Genomic DNA, 12,647 nt, shown 5'->3' with positions numbered 1-12,647 from the left:
GAAATGTTTAAATATAATTTGGCCTCTGGCTTCCTTTTCACAGATGAGCCTTGACTAAATACAGAGAAGACATGAAAACCTGAATATACACATTACAGAAGACAGACAGAGTAAGTTTAAAAGACTCCTTTTACCCCTTGACTGATGGCATTAATGACTAAAAGAAAATTGCCACAGACTTATCAAAAAGACTTGGACTTGTTTCATCATCCTATTCCAAAGACATATGTTAATGAAGGTTATAGGTAGGAAATTTTTTCTGTACGGATATGTGAAGTGGGTGGTTGGGTTTTGAGCAAATCTGGAAAGGTCATGGTGCCTGTCCAAACAATTGCAAACACCAAAGAGGGGGTCTGAAATACGGGTTCTAACAAGAAATATGCAAAGTAGACATGGATGTGCAGGAAACATGCTCCAGAGACCATGGAGTCTCCAGGATGATCTTCAATCATCCTGGCCCAGACAAGCAACCCTCACCAAATTCACCTACCAGTGACACTTTCAAGTTGGTGTACTATCTATTCTTTAAAAGATTCTCTACTATTTTTTTTTACAAAGAAATTAATCACAAACAGAAGAAGTATATTATTTACCTTCATGCACCTTCATGAAGGTGCACCTTCATGCACCTATTTCCCAACTTCAAAAAGGATCAATATGTGACCATTTCCACCCTTCTCATATCATTTTGAAGCAAATACCTAACCATGTACTTGGATCTGCAAATGTTCTAGTACATATCTCTAGAAGTTAACAACTTAAAAAAATGACTGAAATTCCATTATTACAAATAAAATGAACATTTCCTTAGACTTATTTTTTATAAAGATTTTATTTATTTATTCATCACACACACACACACACACACACACACACAGGCAGAGACACAGGCAGAGGAAGAAGCAGATTCCACGCAGGGAGCCTGACATGGGACTCCATCCTGGGTCTCCAGGATCACGCCCTGGGCTGAAGGTGGCGCTAAACCGCTGAGCCACCTGGGCTGCCCTTTCCTTAGCATTATTAAATATCCAGTCGGTGTTTTAATTTCCAATAATCTCATAGATGTCATAAATATAAGCATGTTCTCTTGGAAGGTAGTGGGATCAAAATCCAGATGAGGTTCATGCATTACGATTGGTTGATGTATTTCTCTAGTCTTTCTCCATCCATAAGTTCCCCCCCTTTTTTTCCCATTTGAAAGTAGTCATTTATTAACTGACCATATTACAAAAATAATCATGTGGAAACCTTAGTTCATCCTTCTAATAAGCCTATTGATCTGGTCTTCCCTGTTGCCAGCATCTCCACCTTCTACAAAATGGGTGGTCTTTTTCTTCATTCCCCTGCATGGAGAAGATAATTTGAAGGCCCATAAAAAGTTGTTTGCTTCTTTGAAACATTTTCCAACAGTATAGATCTCGTGAATCAGATCCTCCATGCAGATGATGCCATATTTATCAAGAGATCAGGCAATCAATGTGTTATGTGTCAGGACAATTTGCTTCTTGTTGATCTTGTCATAACCATACTTGTAGATCAATTCATTCACCTACTTCAGCTTTGGGTACCCCCATGCTACAATCCTTAGCATGTTAACTAGCATGAAGTAACTAGCATGAAGCCTTGTTGAGCTTAACAAAGGTGCCATTGAAGATCTGGCAAAGGCAAAGAAGCTGTAACACCTTTCGAACCTTTGGGCTCACATCATGGATACCTCTGATCCTGACAACAAATGCCAATTTGGGTTCTGCAGGCACGTAGAAGTTGCCTGCTTTTCTCGTCATCCTCGCTATTCAAATCACAGTTCTGTACATCTGCCTATATTCCTTGTGGTGATGTTCAGCTTCTTTTTTTTTTTAAAGATTTTATTTATTTATTCATGAGAGACACACACACACGCAGAGGCAGAGATACAGGCAGAGAGAGAAGGTGGCTCCATGCAGGGAGCCTGGCATGGGACTTGATCCCAGGACTCCAGGATCACACCCTGGGCCAAAGGCAGACGCTTAACCGCTGAGCCACCCAGGTGTCCCATGCTCAACTTTTTTCATAGATAAGCTCCCTCCTTGCCTTTCGAAGCATCTTTTGGGCAAACTTTTTTTCTCAGACATTTGATCTTCAACTCTATGAAATTCCTTCGCTTTTTCTTAAGGGTTGCTGGCATAGTAGGAACCTTCTTTTTCTTCTCTTCTGCACCCTCATGGTTCTAGCCAAAAAAGAGGCCATAAGTTCCCCATTTATCTTTGTTTTTCTGTTCCCCCACAACCTCCACAACTTATTTGTGGAAGAAATCAGGTCATTTGTCCTGTAGAGTTTCCCAGTCTGGAGCTGTGAATTTCTGAAAACAAAAAATAGCAAGATAGGAAGTGTGACTATTCCCAGTTCTGTGCTCCTGGCCCCTAAGAGAAGTCTGACTGAGCCATGTAAATTCTTTGGGATTTTGTGCCACAGAGTCCATGCAATGATACAGAGCAATGAGGATGGGAAATTTGCCTCTAAAATCCCTAGGTGGCGCAGCGGTTTGGCGCCTGCCTTTGGCCTAGGGCGTGATCCTGGAGACCCAGGATCGAATCCCACATCGGGCTCCCGGTGCATGGAACCTGCTTCTCCCTCTGCCTGTGTCTCTGCCTCTCTCTCTCTCTCTCTGTGACTATCATAAATAAATAAAAATTAAAAAAAAAATAAATAAAATTGACAACATATACTTGTCCTGGTGCAAGGAGGAAGGAATGAAGGTAAGAGACAGAAGAGGGAAAAAAAAGAAGCACTGGAAAGAGATTCATCTGTGCCTGTGAGGAGCTGTAGATTGTGAGGTAAAATTGGGAAAAAAAGAGGCCAGGGGGAATTGCTGGTATTTCTATGAATAATGTTGAGGTCACAGAAACAGAGAGAAGCTTTTACTTTTTTATATAAGTTAGACACATGCTAATCTTTCCCCCAAACCTTTTGGTGTTTTTTTTAAGAAGCCAAAGAAATATTGGAATTACTTTTATTTGTGATTATTTTTTCATAAGACTGGTGTGTGGGGTTGTTTTGTTTTGTTTTAATGTGACACTGAGCAGAAGTTGGAACACATGAATTCCCAGTTCCTTCCCTTTGATCTATTTCCTCAGGGTTTTTCTTCCAGAATGAAGTGCAGGATGGTATTTTGCTAGCTGGAAGTCAATGTCTGTCCTTTCCCTCACTCCACTTTAGTAGGGCTTTTATCATTTGGTAAGATTTTGGCTGCAAGTAATAAAAACCTTACCTTGAAGTTGCAAAAATAAAGCAAATTTAAAATGTCATATAAAAAGGAGCTGTGAGGTAGAGCAAATTCTTCATACACCTTCCATCTGTTTGCTCTCCAATAACTCAGTTTTGCCCTTCTTTAGCAACTCTTGGTTTTAAGATGGCTGCAACAGTTTTAACAATCCTCCTCAGCAAACAATTTCCAGAGGCAGGAGACATTTTTTTTTCCTTCTCTAGTTCTCTTTCAACGCAAAAAAATCCTTTTTCAGAAAGTGTAGCTCATTTACCAGCCTTCCTCTCTTGTCTCATTCTCCAGAACTGGGTTTCATGCCTTTTCTTAAGCCAATGATTGGCAAGAGAAATAAAATTGCCATGATTCTATTGGCTAGGACTAATCAAGATCCACACTCTTTGGGCTGGGAATCGTAACACTTTCCATGAGTGCAAAGTTATGTGGAGAGCAAATATTAGAACAGGCTCTGTCACCATGGAAGGGTGAGGTGAGGGGATCCATTCCATAGTGTCTGCTATAGGCCTTACCAGGCACCACACAGGGGAATAAAAATAATACTGTAGAAATAAAGATATTCATAGAGAAGAGAAAGTTTCTTTTTAAAGACTTATTGGGCCCTCCTTTCCCCAAACTCCTGCTCCCAGATATCCCCCAGCTTCTCACTAAATACCCTAAAACTATAGAATCGAAAATATTTTATTTATGGGAATGAAGTGACTGAAGAGATTATGAAATGCCTTCACTTTTATCAGAGTAGCACTGCCGATAAGCCTCAGGAAAGCCTGCTAGGCTGGGACATGAGAAATTTCAGCTTTGGCAATATTTTTATTCTTTAAAATCATAAGGGTCAGAGCTGGGCTCAGAGGGGAGAAAGCAAAATTAAGATGGGTGATTCTCACTTCATATCATGCTCAGAATGGCAGGGATTCTGCATAGACAGTGTTATAGGAAATGGAACAGGTACATTTGAAAGGAGTATCTATTTTGTTTTATCTATTAGAACCTTGGCATAAAAGTTAGCAGTGGGATAAGAGAGAAAACAGGTAGAGAAACGGAGGAACTGAGTCTCCAATTCAATTGTCTAGAGGCTTCCTCAGAAGAGTGGCCAAGGGAGAAGGAAGAAAGTTTTAACAAATAGGCTTGATCATGTAGGCCTCTGGATTCTAGAAATAAAATTTAACATTTTATCATTCATTCATTCAACAAATATTTCAAACTCACCCCTTTACTCCTTCTGCTTTAGCTGTACTCAATCCTGTTAGCATAGACGAACCATAGACTATTTCAGCTATAATCTAGGAATATACTTGTATCTCGTTCTTCTCTATGTATAACATTAATTACCTCTTTGGTCTTGTGTAATCACATGGTGTATTGAGACACAGTTCAATTTTTTATCCCTACTGAGGCATTCAGACATGTACTAAATAAGATTATTTCTTCCACTATCTCTTTTCTCATGCTACAGGCTTTTCCTGAATAAGTTCACCTATTCCCAGTCTTTAAACTCCATTTACATTGATGACTTTCATCTTGGTATGTTCTGCCCAAACTTATTTCCCATTATTAAACCTTATACCCAACTTCTACTTGAATATGTAGATCTGAAAATCTCATAGGCTTCTAACATCATCTATCTCCACCAAAATGGATCTCTTCATTTTGCTCCCTGCTGAACCCTTCTCAGGTAATCCCAATATAAAACATTTGTTGACTAATTTATTCTACCAAGCCTGGTCCTGGGTACTTTGAGTAATCAAATGATGCATATGCCACAGTTCCCTTAAGATATTATTCCTTGGGGTTTCACCTTCTAATGAAATAGGAGAGGAAAAAAAAGTCAGTGACAACTCCTTTGTCTTCTAAAATTCTGCATTCTTGGTGACATATTTAAAGTGGTATATGTTTTAACAGTGTAGGTTTTAGAAAGAACACTTCTGCTTTCATTTCAATGGATGTGGCTGAAGTAAGGGATTAGGGTTATGCCAAATAAAGTAAATGACTTAAAAGCCAAAATGGCATGATGAAGCAATGTTATTTTTATCAAGATGATTGGTCTGATTGGTGGTGACCTTGAAAGCTTTCATGAAGGTTTTAAAATGACATGAATTAGGGGGACAAGATGGAGAAAGCAGTGACTCATCGTATTAAATGAAAAAAAATGTCTTAACAAGAGGAGAACTCAAGTGGACAGAAAATGAATTCAGAAAGAAGACTTGGCTCACATAATTAGCTTTCAGAGACTCAATCTACTTCTCATCTGATAAAATCTTTCATGATTATATGATATAAAAGTCTGTATTCTCTGTTATTTCTAAGTATAAAACGTTCCTGTAGTCTAATTTCTTGATGAAGATGATTTGAGAGTAATGCCTAAATTGTGATTTTTGTGAAATGTTTATACATATGGGTTAGTGATGATCATAATACTGACATACAAAAAAATTAAAATGGTTAATGTGGCTAAATAATCACTACTAAGAAAAAGTGAGTGTTTATTATGTGGTCCTTATGTCACAGATACTGCCCTTTAATCAAGCAGGTTGGAAATTTGTAGGGAAGTGAGTCATACTCACGAGCTTCTTCTATGCGAGGTAAATATTGATAAGTTCTGCAAAATATAAGCACAGAGCTATGGGAATTCAAATAAAGAGAGTTCATATATAATAGTGCTAACAAGGAGGTCTTCACAGAAAAGGAATCCCTTGAGCAGGGTCTGCCTGCTAGATCATGATGCTGGTCTATGAAGTGTGGGGTAGCAGGCAGGAGCAAATGAGCATGAGGAGCTGGACAGTATGCAGTGGGAGTGTGAGATAGCAAATTCCATCCCTTTTAAGGCTAGGTGATAAATCAGGGTCATGATAGAAGAATAAAAGAAGGAACCAGAGAAATAAGTAGGGAGTATGGTAGTAAGCTGATTAAAGGGGGTCTAGATAAAAATAAAGGATAGATATTTGTGGTGACCTCTCTTTGGATCTCTGTGTGGGTTTCTATTACTGAGTTGTGTTTATTTCAAGAAGTTCAAAGACAATAGGTCAGAGATTTGTTTCAAATATAAGGGTATGCATTATACCTAAATTTGGATAAAGACTTGACTGTCTTGAGAAGCAATAACAGATCCAGTTTAGCTGGTATTTAGTCTATGTTTAGAGAAAGAGAGATATTCAGACAGGACCCTGGAGGATAGTTGCATTTAGGTATTGGAAGGAGGAAAAAGAGCCAGAAAATAATCAAGCAGTGGTGAACTGTTGCAAATAAATATATACAAGAGATACACAAATAGAGAAAAGACCTTTGAAAGACCAGTTTCACTAAGGAAAAAGCTAAATTTCAAAGTGGATCCCTTCCACTGGGGATGTGCATAAGCATAGTAATTAATAATGCAACTCTAACTATGCTCACAACAGGAGCCATTTCATAATTCATCCTTATTTCATTCTTGATAGTTTCAAAATACAAAAGGGGGACACCTGGGTGGCTCAGCAGTTGAGCATCTGCCTTCGGCTCAGGGTGTGATACCTGAGTCCTGAGATGGAGTCCTGCATCAGGCTCATTAATGAGGAGCCTGCTTTTCCCTCTGTCTATATTTCTGCCTCTCTCTCTGTGTCTCTCATGAATAAATTTTAAAATCTTTAAAAAAATACAGAAGGAATAGATTTTGCTAATTACTATATTTACTTGTTTTGAAAATGTTAACTTAGAAATTTAGGATCTTGGACAAAATTACAGATCATCCTTGCTCTGGAGCTCTCAGCCTGGTGGGAGTTAACAGAATTGATATATGGGAGTAGAAAATAGAACCATGGGAAATTTGCAAAACTAGGACTAGAAACAGGGAGGCAAAGATAGATGAGGTCTTTCAGTGTCAATATTATCTCCTTTATTTATAGCTGCATAATATAGCTCAAAACTTAGTGGCTTAAAATAACTACCATTTTATTCTGTGGGTTGCCTGGGCTCAGCTAGGTGGTTCTTTTGCTCCACATGAGATTCGCTGGGAATGCAGTCATCTGAGTCTATTAGATGCAACGTCTAAGGCTTTTATTCATGTGGCTGGAAGTTAATGCTGGCTCCCAGATGGGTGCTTACCTGGGGCTTTCAACTGGAATATTTACATATGACCTTCAATGTATTTTGAGTGTCCCATAGTACGGTAACTAGATACCGAGATAAAATGTCCCAGAACAAGCATCCCAAAAAGGAGGAAGTAGAATCAGCCACCCTCTTAAAAGATAGGCTTAGAACTGGCACAGTGTCATTTCTACCATGCTCTATTACTGAACAATTACAGGACCAGCTGTATTCAAACAGAAAAGAAACAAAGCCTACCTCTCGATGGGGAGAATGAGTAAAAATTTGCAGCTGATTTTAATATAGTACGTGCAAGAGAATCAATTAGGTAGTTAGAAAAAAACCAAGGCAGATAGCTGTTTTGCTGTGAATTTGTGTAGTGTTTATGTATATTATGTATGAGGGATTTACTGAGATATCCAAAAATGCATGGAAAACTCACTTAGGTAAATATCATATCATGCCTAAACCAGATTTGGTCAGGAATGGAAAGATGCCTGTACCTAAAGGAGCGGTTTTATTAGAAGAAAATATGAGGCTGGAAAAGAAAGTTTTTTCCCCACCACTAGAGGGAGGAAATCCTCAGAACAAAGATTCTCTGTATATAATAATTTGGCTGAGCAGATTGGGTCTTGGAATTATTTTAAGATTTGCTGTCAAAATGACGTTGAGAAGTGAAACAATATTTGATGTGATTTTTATATATGTATTTCATTTCTAATTGTGGGTTAATATTTTCTGCATGAAAGTAAGGCATTGCTATGGCAAATGCACTGAAGAACATTATTCAAATGAAATGAAACCATGAATAGAATGTTCCATGTGGGAGTAAAAATAATTAGCCATTAATAATGTCACCTTTTACCTTCTGCGTTTCATCATTAAAAATATTTCTAAGATTGAAAATTAGAACAGGAATTTTTTTTTAAATGGAAAGATCTACAAAACTCACTCATTAACATTTTTAATCTTTGAAAATATCTTCAGTAGGAAAGATCCAAATTCAAACCTAGAACAATTGAATCCTGAGACCTTCAAATAGTCAAGCTTGGGAATGAAGTCACAAAGTACATTGGTTTGGAAAGTTATCACAAAGATTTACCTCCAAATTCAGTAAGAAACTGAACTTTTCTTTTTCCCTCCCTCCCTTACTTGAAGTTTCAAGTTTTTATTGTGCACTATATTCCATGTACTGGACTAGCTCTAGGTGTACATTGGTGGGTGGAAAATAAGGACTTGTTTCCTGACTTCATAGAGCTTTTAGTCTGTGGGATTCAGGCCACAGAATCTGGATATGTTCTGGATATATATGGATAATAACACAAATAATTATAATTAAAATTTTATTTAAAAGGTCAGGCCCAATTTCAAAGGAAATTGTGTAAGAACCCCTAAAGAATGAAATTATACCTTTGCTTCCTTTTTAATCCTATTTCACACTTTGAAAATCTTAGAATGTTGCATTTGTGAGGACAGTGTTCTCTGTAGGATACCCAGACAGAATTTTTAAAAAGTTTGTCATCTTTGTTGCATTTGGAAATCTATCACCTCTTCAGCCTATCCTCTTCATTATCTAGAGTGCTTGACACCACCTCAATTTACTTAAGTGCATTTGTGCCACTCTTTTCCCTAATGACTCCACTCATTCTCTCTAAAACCTACAGAGCACTATCTGTTTATTTTTAATCATCCATCTATCTCATAGTCTTTAGGTGTAGTTAATAAGAAAGAAATGTGAGGAGCGCCTTTAATTTGTCTGAATAGATGACTCTTGAATATTTATTTCCAGCTCACTTCTCCCCAGTAGTCCACTATAAATCCAGCTGCTTTTATTGCACATTTCCATCTGAGCACCTTGAACCCACCATTTTAAAAGCTAAGCTGACTTCTCTACAATACTTGTGGGTCTCCTAAGATTCACCAGGTATTCCTTGATTTTCTGCTGCAGTCTATGGAGTGTGCTACTAGGTTCTAATCAGATCATATTGTCACTGATGCATTACTTGTCAATCTCCATTTCTGTGCTCTGATTTAAATATCATTGATTTTCCAGATCCTAATGCAGATTAGGAGAGCACTAATATCTATGTCTTAAGGCTTTCTTGAAAACAAAACAAAACAAAACAAAACAAAGCAAAACAAAACAAAACCAAACATGAATGGTTCTTCAGAGCACTATTCCTCTGAAGGTTCCTTGCATTTATCATCTCCCCCACCCCTACTGTCTTCAGTATTCAAACTTTGCCATTTGCAGTCATCTTCAGTTTACATCTTCAGCATCTGTAGATCTTGCCTAGATCATCTATTTCTATAAGATTAGTAATTATGTTGATTGTTAAGTGTCTATTTTTTCTAATATTATATGGATATTTAGCAGTAGCTTCTTACAGACTAGATCACAGAAAAAAATGTTTAGCTACTCTGTATCAATAAGGGACAGGTGCTCCTAAAGTGTCTCCATGAAAATAGCTTTAAAAAATGTATCTTTAAGGGCCCAGTGTTGTGCAGGCCTATCCATACAGATGAAAACACAATCGTAAAGCCTAATAAATGACTGGAAGAATAACCCTACTTTCAAAATGTGATTCTCAACAGGCAAAATATAGAGAAATAGCAAGAAATTGGAAGCAATCACTGTTTGACTCGTAATTTCATGACTTACATAAAGGTAACTTGTTAAAGTTCTTATTTGAAATTCTTATTTAATTTGCTAAAGTTCTTCTTTACATACATTTACAAATGAAGTGGAAAGAATATTCTTTTCTTTGGTTTACCGGTCTATGATTTACTTGTTATCACTGAAGACTCTTCATTGACATCCATGTTTGAGGAAGGATTGATTGCTTAATAAGAACCAAGGCTGCTTTTGACTCCCTGGCAAGATATATATGGAAAGATTTATAGTTTAGATCATTTACTCTGATTGTGAGAGAGTTAAGTGTCTTGGAAGATTACGCTGAAGACAATCTTTGGTACAATTTAATTTAACCTCTTTATTTTACCAGATTTAAAAAAGGAAATGAGGGCTTAAGTAATTAAGTGACTTATCCAAGTTGACCCAGCTTTATTGGAGACATGTGGCAGATTTAAAGTAGGCCATAGACTATGAAGTAGAAAGTATGCCTGTTTTACTCACTATTGAATATTTAGTGCCTGACATATTGACTTGTAGAGCATTACTATTTAATACATATACATTGGATGAATGAAATAATCAATCATTAGCGATATTGATCTTTTCTATACTTTTCCAAAGTTCCTAAGTATATGACGTCGCTAACCTCAAATATATGCATTTGTCCTTCTCTGCTTAATTAATTATTATAACTAAGGTTATTGGTTTTTTTTTAGCAAAATGGTAGAATAAAGGAAGCTTGGCCAAAACCTAGAGACTATTCAGACTGTATGAGGCAAATCAAGTGAGAAATAAGCCCTACCCACGGGAGAAGGAAGAGACCATTCTGTCTGCATCTGAAAATCCAGCAGTCAGTGGCACACGAGTGATGGGTGGGAAGGCAGTGCTATAGAAAACAAGTTTGAAGGTATTTTGCTTGGTAATGTGTAGAACATGATACAAAAGATATTTGAAACCATATGGTAGGGTAAAAGCCACAAACCCGGGTTATCAGCTGACTGTTCAGCTCCCTGGTCATTCTTCTGGTGTTCAGGGTCAAGAGTCACCTCCAAAGAACCATGGAAATCCCTGTGATTATCAGGGAAGATAGGAAATTGCAATTCTAGCTGATCAAACCAGGGCTAAGAATTGTGTGACCCAAACAGGGATTGAACTACTGAAAAATGATGAAGTTATTATTCCTGAACAAACTAAACGTGAAAACTCAAATTAAAAGTAGGTTAAAGTTTTCACATAAACTTTGGGCTCCTTTGGAACATTATTCTTTTTTGGTAGCATTTTCAACAGAACATGTTCACAGGAAGGAGCCAAGGTGTTACCCTTGGCATAATGTAATATTCAGTAAAGAGGAGATAAAAACTGGCAGATTGGTGCCCAGCATTACTGTTTTCTTCCTCCATTTATTCCTGTATTTATATCAAGGGTCCTCGTCAGATACCTTAAGAATTCAAAAAATTTTTATTTCTGTCATACATAAATTTACAAAACGTTTTTAAGACGAGAATCTTGCCACAAGAATTCTTTGAAAGACAAAATTAGAATGTTCCAAAGGAAGTTCTGTGCACATATTGTAAAATTTAATGCTTATGGGAAGATCAATTAATTTAAAACTATTAATTTATTGTCGTGGAAGACAGACAATAACAGAAATTGGATTGTAGATCCTTACTCATTCTAGAATAAAAATAAGCTTAGACACATATGCCAAGGCCTCAATTGAAGGGCAACAGACCAAATAGCCAAGCAGATTTTCCATTTTAGTTTTTTGGAAGAACTTGGGATATTAACAGTAAATTTCAAGGGCAGGAATTATATCTTTGAAATGGATTCATGTAGAGCTAGTACAACACACTATTAATATGAAGATTTACCAATTAATGCTGATTGTTGATGAAGTAAATGGCAGTGGTTGGTCTAATATGATCTAATAAGATGTCTACGAAAAGTAGAAAACTATAACAGAGATCCAAGATACAACAAAATCCCAACTTCACTGCTCCCTGATTATTATCCGATAGCTTAAGCAAGTTGAATGATATAATTCATCTACTTACTTTTCCACTCCACTTTGACGCCGGAGTTGCAGATGTAGGCTGGGCAAGAGTTTTCAGGTTAGCAGCATAGGAGAAATAAAAAGGAAGAGATTTACATGCTCTTTACCTTTGAACTCTGTATCTTCACAGATACCCCAATTATTCCCATCTTGGGCTTAGCTTCAAACAAGGTTCAGAGACTATTTCTCTGTTGTGATTTAAGGAACTCTAGCTCAGCATTTCGGTGGATAAGAATTCAACCAGCTTCATAGATAGGCCTGCTCTGACACTATCTCCAGCTCCAGAACTTAAATTTTCCTTGTAGTCTTTGTGAATAAGCCCCCCACTTAACACTGTAGTTCTAAAGATACTAGTTCCTGTGGTATATCTGCTCATAGAAATAAAAGTGAGGGCCAAGGGACAGTAACAGGAACCATGATCTAGGGCAGGAATCATTTTAAGATTTTAAGGACTAAGGTGATATTCCAGTTGGTAGAGCTGGACATGATTCTGTCTAGGCAGAATTACTGGCATATTTTATCCATACTGAGTATCCTGCCTGAGTATTGAAAGGATCTTCTTTAATCCCTCCTGTGGTGAGGAATATAAATGGGGCATAAGACAGGATCAGTTATCTCAGTAGTGAGGGCAGGAGACAGTAGTTGGG

The 12,647-nt window shown here is 37.3% G+C and overlaps 1 pseudogene; it reads right to left on the bottom strand.

The window, feature by feature from the left end:
* Positions 1 to 965: 965 nt before the first annotated feature.
* On the bottom strand, positions 966 to 12,149 carry LOC112662502 (60S ribosomal protein L7-like; annotated as a pseudogene).
* Positions 12,150 to 12,647: the final 498 nt, after the last annotated feature.

Source organism: Canis lupus, chromosome 13 (assembly GCF_003254725.2).
Source record: "Canis lupus dingo isolate Sandy chromosome 13, ASM325472v2, whole genome shotgun sequence".
NCBI lineage: Eukaryota > Metazoa > Chordata > Mammalia > Carnivora > Canidae > Canis > Canis lupus.
Note: the sequence above shows the minus strand (reverse complement) of the source record. Positions and strands in the feature narration are given on the sequence as shown.